The 17,657-nt window shown below is 39.5% G+C and overlaps 1 protein-coding gene across 1 annotated transcript in view; it reads right to left on the reverse strand.

Annotated features, from left to right (window-relative positions):
* Window positions 1–17,657, reverse strand: part of MAST4 (microtubule associated serine/threonine kinase family member 4) — a 277,539-nt gene that overhangs the window by 186,028 nt on the left and 73,854 nt on the right. The gene's annotated exons all lie outside the window — the stretch shown is intronic.

Consider the following 17,657-nt stretch of genomic DNA (forward strand, 5'->3'; position numbering starts at 1 on the left):
AAATTAATATTTTAGCATTTAATACATTATCCAGGACACCAAAACAGCCTAATATTTAACCAGTGTACACCACTAGTTAAAATAATCCGTGATACCAACGTTTTGTCATATCCCACACTCCATTCGAAAGATGCCTTTGCTCGAGTTTATGAACGCCGACGGAAAAGTCAGTCAAAAGACGTCTGGAAATGCTAAAGCCCTCGTGGTGCGCCCTTTTCCAAAGTGTGGCACGGATCATTCGCCAGAAACCGGTGAAGGCACTAAACTTTCTCCCCCGAATAACGGCCGTATTTAGAAGGGAACGCGCGGCTGCTGTCCAGCCACGACCGCAGCCCGGCGGAGCGGCCGTTGGGGCCAACGGCCGCCCGTGCCCGCGCCCCAACCGCCCGCCCGCGCGCCCGCCCGGCCTCCCACAGGTGGCCGCAGCGCGCCCGCGGGACGGCGCCGCCGGCACGCCCCCGCGCCCGCCGGCAGGTAGGGGAACTTCGCAAGTGAGCGGAGGCGGGCGGCGCGGCGCGGCGCCGCCGGCCCTACCTGGAGCCCCCGCCTGCGCAGGATGCCCGGCTCGTCCATGGCGCCGCTCCGCCCGCCGGCCCTCACGCCGCGCGGCGCCTGGCCCCGCCGGACTGCCCGGACCCCGCGCGCCGCTCCGCATCCCCGCGGCCGCCGAGCGCTGACATCACGGCTTCCCTGATTGGCGGCGCCGCGTCAGGTGACCGCGCGAGTTGTGCACCCCAGCAACTTCGGCCGCCGCCGGCGGGGCAGCACCGCGCGGGGGCGGGGGGGCGGGGAGCCGCGGCCGCCCTGAGGGGCCGCCCCGCGCCGCGCCGCGCCGCACCGCCCCCAGGGGCCGCCCCGCCCGGGACGGGCGCCCAGGCCGCCGCTAGGTGAGGCGGTACCGCGGGCCCTGCGATGCGCTGCCGTCGCGGTCCGCTTGGGCTGCTTTACCTCGCGCCGTCCCCGTTTGGCCCAAGGCCAGGCAGCCGAGAGACGACGAGCAAGTTCTCGTTCCCCTGCAAAACGCACTGACGGGCACTAACGGGCTGCGACGGCGCTTCCCGGGGAGGGGCCGCTCCGGCCCTGCCCCACTGCGCGCAGCGGCGCGGGGCAGCGGGCCCCGGGCCGCCGCGGCCCCCGGCGGGGGGGAACCTCGGCCCCAGCCCCAGCCAGGTGCCGGACCCAGAGAGGCCCCGCCTGGAAGCAGGAATTCTGAGGAGGAGGAAGGTGTTGGACTTTTCTCACCAGCTAAGCTGCTGTCAGCTAAACAAATCCTTGTTATTTCCCCCCCCCCCCCCAAAGCTGGCACCACACTCTTAGCCTTGGTATCTATTGATTATGCAATGTCATTAAAAATATCTTTGAGATTTAAGAACCCTGCCACTGAGTAAAATTGATTGCATTTTATGTTCAAAAGCAATCGCAGCATACATCTCTAGATTTACAAGGGGAAGTCTTGTCAAATACTAAACACCAAGAGAAACATCCCTCTAAATATACCTATGTATTTTCCAGTTAGGCCTCTTAATCTGATCCTGTTTAAAATTAGGAAGTCTTTAGACTATGATTCAAAGTGGAAGCACGCTCTGCTTTGCAAAACCAAATAAACAAACACTAAAACACCAGACCATCAAAAACTGTAAACTGAAGTTGAACACAAAAATACAACCTCAATACTGCTAACACAAACTTGTAAAAAAAATGGCACCAATTCCATTCTTTGAGAAATGAAACTTGTTACCTAAACAAGAGAGGGTTACTTCACCTGGAGCTAACACGATAATCAGTCAATTTTAAGAAAGTTTTCCATTTCAGAAATCTCATTCTGTGAACGACACCACAGCCCATAACAGAAGCCATGCCTTACCTAAAAAATACAAGCACACTTGCACATCACCAACTCCATAGAAAAAGAATGCACCCCCGACCACTTCTAGAGGGCAGCAAGCAGGAATGAAGCGAAAAGTACATTTCTTACAAAAGGATATGAATAGAGATAAAATTCAAGGTTAGTATTTACCCATTAAGAGTGTAAGATGAGGATTACGACAATCACACCCTCAAATCTACTATGAAAAAAATATTGATTTTCTGTCAGATTGCATCATTTTGAAGAGTGGTCCACATACCTTTCATAGTAGTAAAACCTGCTAGGGGCAAAACCACTTGTAACAAAAATGAAGGGCTGCTGAAATGATAAGGCTAAGCAATAACAGCTTATCTACAGAACAGAAAAAGAAAAGGCTGCTGTATTTGCCCCCATCTACATTTCTTCATATGACTGACAATGTATTGACATTGTTCTACAGTTTTGAAATAACAACCAAGACTTTCAGCATTAAAGACAATGAAGTTGTAAGAAAAAAAAGAAAAGTCAAGTTTTACCAGAATTGCATAAGAAGTTACACAGTAACATCACTTAAAATGTTCCCCCTACCCTGTCTTTCCATACCTCCAACTCAAACTGTGTCCATAATATCAGGTCAATGGCTCAGACTTTTTCACTGCCAATTTCCATTACAGGATCACAGCTCTACTTCAGAAACAAAGGAGAAGCGCATACTGACCAAAACTCCAGTTCAACACGGGGGAGACAAAGCAATCAAGAACATTGATAGATTTATAGATTCGTAGGTCAGAAGGGAGAGCTGTAACCGTCAAGTCTGACCTTCTCTGTAACAAAGGCCTCAACCCCATTCACTCAACTGCTGTGAATTAATTCCCTTTTGAAGTACAGCATCTCTTTAAACAGTACCCTGAACCTGATGAGAAAACTAGTTATGCCAGAGATTTTCCAAAATGAAAAGTTTTTTCATCTCCTCTGTGTAACAAAGGGAAATAGGGTTTATTTTAAGAAGATACAAGCATCTCCTTTGAATTCCTCCCAATACTATTTTCTTTTCCTATTTCCACTTTTAAAAGCTAGTCAGCTTGTCTTTCTTCTGTGTTTACACTTTCAAACTTCCATCTAATCATTCACATCTGTGTGCCCTCATATTTAGTCTTTTTTATTTCTTTGTTCCCAAAGAAGGGACAGGTAATTGAATCACAACTTAAATATCATTACATTTCAAATGAGGATGGCACCAATGACTTTGAGGCAATAGCTAAAGCTTGTGGAATTTCAAGCGTAAGAGGCAAAACTCTACCATTTGTCCCATGTGGCCCACCACAGGTTTCAGCTGCAAGGCTGCTTGTATATGTTTACCAAATTCTAAACATGTATTTATACAAGTTTCATTTAAAACACTGAAGTACAGAAAAATATCCCATATGTCTACCTGGCAGCACACTAAGCAAACAATACTGAAGCTTAATTGGTATTGTTCTGGCAATCATTTTAGTATAGCTAACTACACATAACTGACAGTGTAGCTACATCATTTAAAAGCATTCTTTCTCATCTAGCTGAGACATCTATAAAGACAACAGAGACTCTGCAAGCTCATTACTCAGATGACAATGCTACAGTAAAGTCATACCACCAAATAACATACTACACTGACAGGCACAGATGCAAAAGGTCCTCAGTGTAACAAACCACCTCAAGTATTTCAAAAGCATCCATTTGCTGATACAGATAACTTACAGAAAGAATTATAACCACACAGAACAAAGATGTCTCCTGCAAGAAATAACTTTTCAACTGAAGACAAATACAGTAGAAGTTCTACTTGGTTCTGTGAGAAGCAAAAGTTTGTTACAACTACCTAAATAATTCTGGAAGGCATGAAAATGAAACAAAGAGAAGACTGCCTTCCAGTGGAAGATAAAATTAATCCCAAGTAGAAAAGTACAACCTACCTTTCACTGACAATGTATTTGCTATCAATTCTAAAACTGGCTTTTTCCTAAACTCACACTGCAATTGACAGAACATATCAGAAGATACTTAAAGGCACAGATTTGCAACTAACACATGGCTAGCATTAACTGAATTTTCTTCCAGTCTATGAACTCTTTATGGATGTTACCAGAGGTGCATCTATGTGTTCGATAGCGCATGAAGCCTATGATAAGTGTCTGGAGGTTTCCACTACTTTTCAGCTAATTATCGTCATCGTATTAATCATCAAAAACATGACAGACAAATGATATTGTAATATTGCAAGAATTGTGTTTTAGAAGGAAAAAAAAATCAAAGCAGGGTAAATTGTATATATGTTATATGGAACATTTTAACAATGTTATCCTAATACACGTATGAAGTACAGCATATTGCTTCACAAGCTTTCTCACAACCATATTAGAAAAAGGCACACTTCATATATTTACCACAAAATAGAGTAGATATACAGAAAAGGAAATTTTGTCAGGAAAAGCAAAATTATTTTAAGAAAACCAACAAACAAATAGGCACGGCTTTTTGAAAAAGTTTTCCACTCTGTAAATGTAGCATTTGGCCTGATTAAATGTAAAGAATGTGTCAGTATTAATTATATATCTATAAGCCCATATTTGTTCAAAGCTGAAAAGAAATGTGGTAACATAACTTTCAGGACAGTTATACAAACTTAGGCAGTTTATTTTATTTCTTCCTTCGATTGTTATTTGCTACATTAACACAATTGCTTCATTTAGTTCTGTCACTGAACATTCTGTATTCTGAGAGAATTTAGAAATTACTGTGATTATTGGAATCATCTAATTAAAAAATAAAACCTGAGCATGTGAAAATATATATATGCATACACAATTAAAGTTTTACAATGCAGATTTAATTTAATTTTATTCATACACTTATCCCATGTGTGGCTGCCACTTTCATATTACACATGGTGGCAGTATATGATAAATTGTATTTATTATGCACCATGAAACAACTCACCTGTACACTGCCCTCCATCTATCTCTGTCAGGGCTATTTCCAGTACCTTAAGTGTCTCCACATCATCAATTCACCATCACTAAATTCTTAAAATAATTATTTTCCTCTCAAATATGAAAAAAAAATGAAGCTCGGAATAGATAACAAACAATCCAGTAACTGCCTTACATTTTGATAACTTGCAATCCAACAGAATAGAAACTGATTTTACCAGTGCTAGAGGAAAAGGAAACTATTGTACTCTTAACCACTGTTAAAACTATTCAAATGTTAGTAGAAAAAAATGTATTAAGTGTCATATTTTCAGAAGTCCAGACAAATGGGCACAGTATAACCAAGATACCTGGTTTTACAAGTAGAGGAATGGAAAAATATGCAAGTGTTTAAACTAGCTAATTCCTGTACAACCTTTCCTAAGGCATATTAGAGATAGGAGAAAAAACTAAAACATGCGAGTGTGGACTCTCCTGGATTTTGTGACTATTGCTTTTGAAAGAAACTAAATGCTGGTTTTGTGTATGTAAAGAGGGCAAACAGAAGTGGTGCAAGTTACCTTCCCCACCACTGTGTGAGCATAAATGCATATATATACTGCCCACGCATCACACCAGGCCTAACCTATGCAGCAAGGTTAAAGATTTTCATCCTGGCCTTTTCCACACATTGTCTCCTTCCCATCACTGCAAATCACTCCACAATTACTATTTTCTCTTACTAATCAATCAAATTCAAACTTTAAGAATGAGTTTACAACTCTTATAGGCAATTTGCCAGAGGAATTGCTGCAGCATATGACATTGGATAAGGGAGCACTAACATAAAAAGGAGATGCAGAAGATAGCTTGCTTTGTTTGTTTTTTTAACTGAGGTATAGCACTGAGGAAAGAATAAATCACATTTCTTTCCCACATCTCTTTCCACCACCCTGTGCACTCCTAAAATGCTGACAGCATTGATAAAGGAGACCAAATTTGATGAAAGGAATTAATTTTCCTTGTTCTTGGTATCTCACCCACTTCCAGGCAGTAGTGATCTTTCTGCACCAAACAATTGCTACCACATAGTTCTTTACTGGTTTATTTTTGCCAAACAGCAGCTACCAGTTGAGTAGCTACTACTAGGTGTTAGTATTACTGTCCTAGAAGGCTCAGCTGCAGCTTACATAACTAACTCTTGCTTCTCTCAGCAAGAAATTCCTTTGTTTATTCTTGTTTCATATTTTGAAGAGTTTTCTTTGCATCATACCTTTTACTGAAACTTTAGATTCTAGAATGGAAATGTTTAAGCTAAGGCAGTTTTTGTAACTCAGAAATGCTTTTTAAACATTTCTATACATTTTCTATAAATTCCTTTTCAGTCTTCCAATTGCAAAAGCTTAAGTTAATCAGGCCAAGTATGAGCATGTTAAAAACGCTGCAAAGAAATACTCTATGAAGCTAGCTATAAAATTCAAGACAAATTGAAAAACACTGGTTGGAGTATGAATTGTACTGGCATACGGCAAAACGGCTTTTGTTTTAGAACCAAAATCTCAAGGCTGACTCAAGTTTAAATCTACCTAGAGCCTCCAAGTTCAATGAGCTTGTCTCTTAGCCAAAGGCTCTTAATATGATCTCAGAGTGAAACACAAACATCCTGGTTTTCTAGCAGGGGGTGGGGGGGGGGAGAAGCATATGGAATTAGACTACCCATCTGCCTCTTGTTCCTTCAGCTTCTGCAAGCTCTGGCACTCTGTAAAGTGCTGCTGAAATCAACCACAGGATGGTAAGTGAGAAGTTGCTTCAAAACTGGCAGCCAGGTATAGACAACAGACCCAACAGATCCTGCCGAGATAAAGGTGGCTGTGATCCACCCAAAGGACCAGAAAGCCTCCTCGTTTGTGCGCGGACTAGATGACCAAACAGCACATCTGTAGCTCTGCATTAGGCACGGCAAGATTTGTCCCTTACACAACCACAGAAAGGCTTCATTCGTTTCACCGCTAACAGGACAACATGTTTTAACTACGGTATTCTATCAGTGCAGCTATATACACCAGCTTTATCACAAACTGCCTGAATCGGGTCATGAAAATCCACCACTTGGTTTTCATGATTTGTTTTCCTAGATGGACTATACCCATAGAAGCTATACAATAATATCACATCAAACTTGAAATTACTTAAGGGAACAAAGAAAGCAATTCTCCCATTTTGGAGTGCTAGGAACTCAAGGTGCCCTGTTTAAAATTCTTAATTCATTCATTGATAATTAATCTATCTTAATATCATCATTAACATACATTACATTCCAGGGAGGCTAATTCATTTTAACAGAATCAAATAACATCCATAATTATGTCATTAACTACTAATAAGGCATAATAATTCATATGCAAGTCTAGACACTCTAAACACTTCAATTTTAGTATTCAACGTATCAGAGTATTTCATCAGCATATTGTTATTGCTATAAATGTTTGCATATAATACCAGAATTAAGTCAGTCTTCAAGTCATTTGATACATTTTACATATATGCTTCTTGTTGCTGTAATTCTGGTATTCTTGATATCAGAAAATGATAATATCATTGCCACTTCCTACAAGAATCAGAAGCAAACATCTTTTCCTAAGTCACTGTATACTACTCACCTGACAAAGTTATACATTTGCTTTTGGCATAAAGAGTACAGACTATAATAAAGCATTCAATATATTCAAGACATTTTAGGTACCTCATTAGTACAATTTTCTCATGTTCATCCTTGGATCACGAAATTTAATCCTTTAGATTATTACACACATCATGAATGTTCATTACTAAATCAGATTTGTTTCTCCAGCATCAAATACATCAGTCAGAAAGCTGTCATGCTTTTCTATAAACTACTGTATAATTCATTAGGAAATTATTTTCAATATGGAAATTGTTAATAAAACACTCAATATAGATTTAAAAGCCAAAAAAATTTAAGTTGGATCATCCAAAGAGAATTTATATTTTCTTTCCTAAGCTAGAAAAATCCTCTGCAAGTGCAGTACCACATTAAACAGATGTGACATATCTCCAGCTCTGCTTTCACCTGCCCTTAAGATCTCTGTCATACTATTTTTGCACATCTGTGTTTACCTAAAGTCCCCTTTAAGGGCTTGGAGCACTTATTCCATACTTTTTTCTGCATGCCTCTTAAGCTCCCTTAAAAAATACCCCCACACCCACCCCAGAAAACAGAGATGCTTTGCCAAATTCTTTGATGGCACAGCTTCCTACAAGCCCCCAGCTACAGCACTTCGACAGCGTTGGCCTGACAACAAAATTGCAATCTCTTAGCAGTAACCTCTTCCCCCTTTCCGTATGACAATCCCAACCCCCCCCCACACACACCTTCTGCATTTCGGGAGCAGAGACTTTCAGTCAGCACACGCGGAGCGGACTGGCGGAGCACTGCGGGCTTTGCGTTCCCCTCCAGCACCACCGAGCGCGGCGAGCAGAGCCATCCCGCTGCACAGGCACGCGCTCAGAGAGCCAGGCTGCCCGGCTCTGCATCCCCGAGAGCACTCCAGTTACTCGGCCCAGCAGCGCGCTAACATTCCAGCGCTCTTCCGAGCCACGGTGTACGACTCAGAAAACACATCATGAACAGGGAGAAATTCAAGATTTCCTAGTTAGCAGAACTCTAACATCCTTCTAGAGCTGATAAATTTAGGTGAGTGGCAAGCCGCTCAGATGAAAAGGAGCTAAGCTGCTGCTGTTCAAATACGCAGGTCATTGCAGAAGCGCAACATCAGCTTGTTATAAGAGAACACAATCAACTGTAGCTGTTTCTTTAAAAAAAGAAAATAGTATTGGTTTTCTGATTATTTGCTGTGTCTTAAGATTCTTGAAAACTAACTGCTTCCTCATACTGGAGCACATACAGACTGCCAGTCTCAATCACATATACCAGAGTCACCGGGAGGACAGGATGCACAGATCGTGAACAGACAGTACGTAACACACTGGGCTTTCATGCCACCTGCCGGACAAAATACTGCTTGCGCCAATCCATTTCTGGTTTAGCCATTCAGCAGGCTTAGAAAGGTAAGAAATCAGTCATGAAAACACCAGAAGAAAAATAATTGTTGCAGCATTATTCAATGATACAGTGTTGCCCCTACTCTTCCAAAGCATAATTATACAATAGCATAAATCAAAAAATTTACTTTTGAAAGCACAGGTATTATGAGCATAGTTTGAATTCTCTTGGGGATCTTTCTTCAATAAAAACTGAAAAATTACATCCATACACAAGTACTATTCCTTTTTAAAAAAACTCTGAAGTAGTCTCAATATTCCCCCAAGGAATACCATACAACAAAGATACAGGAGTTCTCTTACTTAATGTCTGAAAGTTTGCTGTTCTACACATCTACCATATTCCAGTTTTCAGAGAACAAATAAGCAGAAGCCTCTGCGGTGGTTTTATCATCTGGCATTTTCTAGCAATCAACTCAAACAGAATGATTTTAGATTATGTATACTGAAAAGGAAGCAAAGTCTTTAAAAAAAATTCTCATGACAAAACAATAGCAATTACGTTCTGAATAATATCCTCTAGATATTTGTGAGAACAATAAGAACAGGCAAACAGCCTTTCAAGAACAATTATTAAATATGGGAATGGTTTAAATTGCTGTTTTATTTTTAAATCACTCTGAACAATGATGAATCTAAATAGTCTCTTCATTAGTCTTTGATGCCAGATTTTGGGTTTTGGAGGCATATAATCTTAAGACTTGCAATAATGCAATATTCCAAAGTTATTTTCTCAATGAGAAAACAAAAACAACGAACTTCCCCATAAAGATTCTTCTTGATGGGTTTAGCATGTTCTTTCAGCTCCAAGATTCAACATTTCCCACTGTTCAGTCATTCTTCTTTGCAAGAGCAACCCTCCTTCATTAGAAGGCAGCAGTTGAGCTTTTTAACATTCTAATTAATGCCAGTTCATGGAATAAAGATCCATTACAAACCAGACTAACTAGGAAAGTTTTGAATAAAAGGGAATGGTTTTCCTACTGATTACTGGTTTTACTTTGTCCAGTACTCCATACAGAAGAGCATGTTTAATAAGCAAACCAAGAAGCATTTATTCATAGTTACAGGCTTCTGTATCACCACACTAGGGAAGTTTGTTCAGGATATGACCATGTCAGGATGAATTATACTCAAATCCAGCTATACTTTAGTTGTAGCTTAGTTGTCTTAGTTAACTTCAGCTGGTTCTATTTCTGCCCTATTTACCACAGCAAATCTCATAATTCAAGTCTGTTTCTTACTGCCAAGCCTTCACCATTTTTTTTAATAGATATCCTAACACAGAAAATTAGGAATCCATGATCAGCAGAATGTAGGTTACTATCAAATTATTCTATCCATTACGAAGTCTATGATCATTTCTAAATTTAACCAACCACATACTAACTGAGTATCTTCCATTGCACCGTATAATTACAGATATTCAGCAATGATCAAGAGGTTAAATGTATTCATGAGAGAGTAGCAGTTAACCAATCTCCTACTGATTATTACATTTTTTACTCAAGTGACACTAGGTCAGCTTGAGCACTTATCTAGATTTCTTAATCTCTGCAACATGATGAAAGAAAATTCATAGCAGATGAAATGATCTTGCTATACTATTGCTAATACTAAAATTATGATGCAACTGGATATAGATATGTACACCGAGATAGGGCATATTTTGATAAAAGAAAAAGTGGAACATTTTCCAGCATTACTGAGAGGAACACTTAACAGAGTTGATTCTCAAATCATCAGTCTGCTGTAGCGGCATACTGAATGCTGGAACAAACGTGGTGACTTCATCTGCCCAGGGAAGCCACAAAATGACTTAGTTGCAATACCAACCTGAGAGAGGGCCTGCAGAAAAATCAACAGCTAATGTAACATTAAAGAGAAGTCTACATCCCCATCTGTTTCTGCAGGACAGTAGCACAGTCTACAAGAGGAAGTCTGATTCCACATAAAAACTACAAAAAAAGTTTGACTGCAACCCAGGATATATAGATACCCAGCAGCATGTGTCGAAGTCAATCTGTGACAGTCAACCCACTCAAAATTTTAAACCAATAAAACTGCATCCATTTTTAAGTCTAGAAGCATACGAGATGAGGGGCAGCAGCACTTTGTCTACTCATCATCCAACACAGAAGCAGGCTCTGCAGTACGTCCTCAAACTGAAAAATGGCTGCAGAAAGAGCTTAGGTACACACTTTTGCTTGTTTGGAACTACGAAAGAGGAGGGACTTGCATTCCCACCAGCGTGTTCTGGATAAGCTATGCTCCCCTGCTGCCTCTAAGTTGGCTGGGCCATTCCACTCCGAGTCTCTCCCCTTTGAGAGTTATGGTCGTCATCAGAACCACAGGAATACTTGAGCTTGCAGGAAATGAGTTATTCCCGTGATGTCTGCTTCCATCCTCTGCTACATTACACTTTTTAAGTACCATAGGCATGAAAACATACTGACAGAAAGACTCTAGAAAGAAAATAAAAATCTTTGGTAATTTAAAAAGTTATCGCACTTAGTTATCCCTTCTGAGGATACTGTCTCACAGGGGAAAAAATGAACAGAAAGGAATACACCTCAAGGGTTTCCATAAAGTCCACCATTTTAGGTCAAATTTGACCAAAAAAAAAATATTCAATATTTCCATTTCTGTTAGCTCAAAATTAAGTTTCTTGACAACATTTAAAATTAACTTCACTATTAAAATTTAAGTCAGTGAAGTAGTACCTTATCCTCCAAAGCATTTTTTAATTGATTTTCTCACCTTATTTATGCACAGGTACTAGACTCTCAAGAATGCAAAAAACAGCCATACAGGTTGCGACTGCATCATGAGATCTAAAGAGTACCCCAATCTACTGCTTACCCAAGTGGTACAGGGAGCACTTGCATCTAAGGTATCAACACCTTTCACTACGCCTTCAGATACAGAAAGCCAATGGAAGAACTGGATCAACTATCCACTATACAGAGATTTTCCTACACCTGTTATGGTGTTCCTTGATGCCAACTTTACCTCATTTATTTTAAAGTCAGAGCTATAAGCAACATTAACTTAAAAATAGAAGTACTTGGAGAGTGGGAATCTGACCATCAGCAACAGATCTGTACATCAACACACACTCCAGAAGCAAAGAACTACCTCCTTGCATCTTACTATTAAATGTTCTCATTAAATTTTGAAATTTACAGGTGAATCGCAGTGTTTAAACTATCACGTTAGCTGGCTGGACATTGAAAACAAAATAGTTTGTTTTCTTTTCCTTTTTATGATAGAGCCCAGCAGAAAGCATTATAGCTCAATCTAGCTAAATCCATTCCAGTTCTAGTCATTTTTCCAGGCTGCTTTCTTCCATTCTCACAACCTTTCTATCCTCTTCTCACACACCCCTTTTTTTCACCCACATAAAACCGTTATAAGTTTAGAGACATTTTTGACGTCAGGCCAGAAAAGGACCTGAGTGTCAGTTTTATTTCCTGCTCATCACAAATTTTACCCAATTATCCTTTAAACACAGTTCAACAAGTTGAGAAAGTATATATTCCCAGAAATGCCCCTGAACTTCAGCAAACACTGTAATGATCCCACTACTTCCTCTGGTTGCATAATTCACTGCCTGACGACCATTAACGTCCTTGCTTCTCATGTGGCTAATTTTACCAGCACCCAAGTTCTTGACCCTATTTTTTCAATCTCCCCACTGTTTCCCCACAATTTTTTTAAAAAGAAACTGGCAGCACAGCTCTATCCTCAAGACAAGGATCGTGAACGTCACACAGAGAACTCAAGAATCACAGTGGACAGGCAGCCTAAGTCCTTTCCAGGGTCACTGCTCTCCAAGACACAGTCGCCAGCCTCCCCCCCAGGGATGACGCACTGCGTGCAGCCAGCTGCCTGCCTGCCTCTGTGCGGGCCCCTCAAACCAAAGCAGAATCTGCAAGAGTAAGACGTGCCCAACTGACTGCGTAGGCCAGGGAGGCAGCTTTAACAGCCCTAGGTTTTTCATTATTTAAACAGACACTAGTCGTGGTGAGCCTTCTTCACTGCCTGGGGGAATTCTCTCACGAGGGAAGATGGTTATTTTACGGGAAGGTCAGAAAACAGAACTGTGGCACTCACGTGCAGGACAGGAATGTATTGCTAGCTCCTGTACACATTTGATCTCCTCCACTGGCTTCGTGCAGTTCTACCAGGATACAGAGGAGGATTATACCCACACTCAGCTAATAAACGGAGCAAGCTACTTGGAGCAGCTTCCCCCGTCCGTTCTGGAATACACTCGGTTATGTTCTGTCAGCTGGAGGCTGACCAAAGCTGACGGACAGGAGGAGTCCCACTCAACGTAAAGCGGGTACATGTGGAAGACACGTTGCATGTGCTTGCAACACTTTTTAAACTATCAATCTTGTTATCAAAGGTTATTATTTTACTTGTTCTTCCTACCGTTCCTTAAGAAATGATACGTAGCATGAGAGGTGTTCTTGGTTCTGACAGATTTGAACTACCTATGTAAGAGTTAATCCTGGCCATCACAACTTTTGGATTTTATCCACCAAAAATGAATGGAAAAAGCACCAGGAGGAACAAAGGTAGTATTTTTTTTAATCAGAGATTGTAGCAAAAAGTTGACATCTCTCTCCAACTTTACATAGAAAACAGAATGTTTTGAACTCTGTAATGCAGCTGAAGCTGCAAATGTCTTTTAAACCCAAATTTAAAGTGAGTATTTTAATGAACTGTTTTTTTAAATGAAGCTGAGTGCCCAATCATCAACTTCTTATCAATTTGTCAGTCAATAAAATATTATAATTTCTCATATTTGGACCAGATCTTCTCCAGTCTTTCAAGGTGTACAAATATTGGGTATAAGTGCCTATAAAGATGAATGTTAATTTTCTTCTCTCTACTACTAAATTAGAACTAACCATTAAATTAGAATTGCAATTAAGAATTTGTTAGACAGCTAATGCAGACAAAGAAATATGAATGCAGATACATATTCACAGATAAGGAGTCAGTGAACTGAAATACACAAGGGAGAATGACTCAAGTCTTAAAAGCTAAAAGCAACTGAAGCAGAGAAAAGCTGCCATTACTTGGCAATTTTAGCATTTCATGGAAATAAATATTTTCAATTAAAAAAAATTCTCTGTGATTAGTCTCAGATCCTGAGCTGGTTTTAAGTCAAACCAGAACAATGTATGCAGACCTGCACAACAGCTTAGTGTTCAAATAACCTTGCCAGTTCACAATCAATATTACTGAAATCTAGTTAACTGTTTTGAGGAGATTTCAGATAAGAGACAGACACAAGATTAGCTACTTAAAAGATTTTCCTTATATCTTCATCAGGTTTCTTAGAAGCGCTATTCTTGCAAATGCTCCTTAACTTGCAAGGTATTAAATAGCTGCTCACATGTACAGCTATGAATATTAGCCACTGAGGGTCTGGATTCCCAGACAGGAAGAGCTAAAATTGAGAACAACCTAAATTTCAGACTCCTCTCACTCTCTAATAATTGTATTAAAGTCAGCTGCACCTGATAGTCATAAAACTAAATATGCAAACAATTAAAAAAAAATTTCCAACAATTTTAAAATTAAACCTTTAAATATAGGCCTTATTTTTTAATTACGTGGTTTACTCAAGCACAACTGACACTGTCATTCACTTATCTAACCAATTAGTGTTTCTAAAGAATGTATTTTATTTGTTTCCAATCATCTGTTATCTAAGCTATAATTTTGCTGCTTCTCAGGCAACAAATGGCTGTCTTGCATCTGGGGAATAAAATACACAAAAGGGTGTTGGTGTGCTGTTTGAATACATGCAATTACTGGTAGTTACATTCTAATTAGCATAATGAGTTTTGAAACAGTCCTCATAATAACTGTCAACATTATGTCAATTTAGCTGAAGTTAATGGCATATTTAACAAAGACACACTTACTCATTTTCAGTATTATACTATTTAAAAGGAAGGAGGAGGCAAGGCCCTTTCTGAAGAAGTAAAGCTGCTTTTCACAGACACTGAACATTTCTTATTTTTCCTTTTCAGCAATCCATCTTATAAAACAGTAGATTATATAATTATTACCCTCATGCTTTCATAAGACCATTCTTTCTGATAAAGTGGCAATAAAAAGCAAGTATACTACAATACAGTTACTTGCAAATCATTCTATTTTTTTGGCAATATTGACAATATTTACCTTTTTTTTATGACAAAAACTTAAGATGTATACAAGCCAAATAGTAGTAAATAACGGTACTCATACCTACATAAAACATCACTGCATCGGATGCACTAGGAAAGAGCATCAGCTATTCACAAAATCCAGTTTTATCCTTTCCAGTAAGTTCCAGTAAATATATAAGACTTCTCATAGCCCTTCTAATTTGTTATATAAATCATAGATAGACTCCTCAAAGTTAGGTTAATTTCTCCTCCTAAACTTAAGTTCAAGCCACAATTACATTTGTCTATCATGAAGCCTTAAAGGAGATTTGTAGTATTAATGTGGGAGACAACATACAGCTACAAAACAGCTACATACAGCTATAAAAGTTTTACACAACCGATTTTGGACAATCATTTTCCTTTTATCTTTTGTTATAATTTATCATTGAGGTTCCTTGTGTTCAGGCTTCTACAGTTTATATATATGTAACTATCTAACAAAAGTTAAAAACAGCAAATTCACTCAATCCATGCCACTCAGAAAAACAAGAATATCTTTCTGACTATAAAAATGTAAGTAAGACTCATTATTTAAGCACATAAGCTCATTACAATGAAATAGTAACAAAAAAATATTTATTTAGTTTATTTTGAACTATTTTCCCAAAAATCTAATAGCAATAATAAAAATGGGCACATTAATACAGTAAGCAGCCATGCTATTTGTAGACACTGCAGAAAGGGGGACAGGGAGAGGGAAATTACTCTCAAACTTTGGACACCAAATGAGGCAACAAATCTAAGTTAACTCCTTAGGTCACCTCAGCAGAAAAGGAGCACTTCCAGGGGCCAGCTCATCTTTCCCTGATACAGATGCCCAAGGTCAGGCAAGACAACAGTCATCCTATGGGGCAAGAAAATGAGACAAGCTAACTTCCCTAAACTCCCGCCACACTTGGTGCTGAGACAAATGTTCTGAATCGTCTTCTAGAAGCACATATTTTTCTCCAGTGACTACAGAGGGAAGTACCAACACCCTGTGAGAATATCTCAGGTATTTCTTCCATAACTTGCTTAAAAATCTATACTGCCCCACAGAAAGGATTTACATCCACGTCACAATAACTGATCTAAACAAATTTTTACAAATGTTGATGGAGAAGGGGAGCAGGGGGAAGCCTTTTGTATTCCATTTGCAATTCCACTTAGTGCTAGTACGCATCTTTCAGTTGTTCTCATGTCATTCTTGCATATCTTACTCTCAATCACAGTTTATAGTCAAGTCCCCAATGGTATCAACCCCAGCAGAGGAACAAAATAATGGGTTTTTTGTTTTGTTTGGTTTTTTTAAAGAAAAATGTTTGAAATTATTTCAACTCAGACTGCAAACAGCTGCATAGAAATTCTCTGTACAAATCTCTGTGTAAGACCAAACTTTCTAGTGAATGCAATTAAAACTCCCATCATGAGGAACTGATAAGCCTCCACAGTCCAACCCCACGAGGCACAGAGTAAAACAAAACAGAACAGAGTGGGATGGGGAGTGCTCGTGAACCTAATTTACGGTCCCTGTTTAGCAAAGCCACATTTTTTCAGAAGCCTGACAGCAAAATATTTGGCAAAGCAAATTCTAGAAGAGCTCTGCGCATATGACAGTGTGATGCAAGGCTTCTTACCAGGCAAGTCTGACTGTGTGCAAGGTGGGGATGCAGGTTCCTCAGAGAAGTGTGTTTCTTATCAGAACTGCCAGACTGTTTGCATGTGCTGAACAGAAGGCTCTCCTCTACGCTTGCAGCGCATGAAAAAAGCTGCAGTCAGGCACAGAGAAAAGATGTGGACAGACAGGAAGAACTCAAGATGACAAATATGCCATCAACCTCAGTAAGTGGTGAGTGAAAGGCCTTTTCTTCCATTAGTTTTCTGTTTTATAATCATTTAAAATCTTTTTGTCAACATGCTGATGAATCTTCTTCTTAGTATGGTTTAAGAGTTACACCAAAAGCACAATGTTGCTAGCAGCCTGATATGTAGTACTTATGCTTGCAAAAAGATATAATAGCAAATAGCAACATAGAAATCTTGTATATTCTTCTAACGATCAGTTCACCAAAACGTATTATGTTGCTATTTGCTATTATATCTTTTTCTCCTAACTAGAGTAAAGGTGGAAAAAAATGTACAGGTCTGATGAAGTTTAAAAGTTGTTTTCTGAGCATTTATCTACATTCTTTTCTATCTACTCATTTTGACCATACATAATCTCAAAATACCTCATTCACAATAAACTATTGTTTTTCCTAACAAACCGTAAAACAAAATACATAGGTTTATAATTAGTTGCCTGGAAAACATTTGGGCACAAAGCATACAACTTCCAATAGAACCAAGCATTTGTAGTAAGCAAGGAATCTTGCCACAAATAATTAACAATACCATTAAGCAGAAACCATAATTACATTTGTAAATGCAGATTTAGGGCTTTTCATAATAACATACTATGTTAGTTAGATTCACACAAACTCGCCATCTACATACCTATATGATACTGAAGTTGGCATACTGGATCAGAGTTTTTTGACCGGAAGACTGCATGTTAGA

The sequence above is a fragment of the Rhea pennata genome, chromosome Z (assembly GCF_028389875.1).
Source record: "Rhea pennata isolate bPtePen1 chromosome Z, bPtePen1.pri, whole genome shotgun sequence".
In the NCBI taxonomy this organism is placed as follows: Eukaryota; Metazoa; Chordata; class Aves; order Rheiformes; family Rheidae; genus Rhea; species Rhea pennata.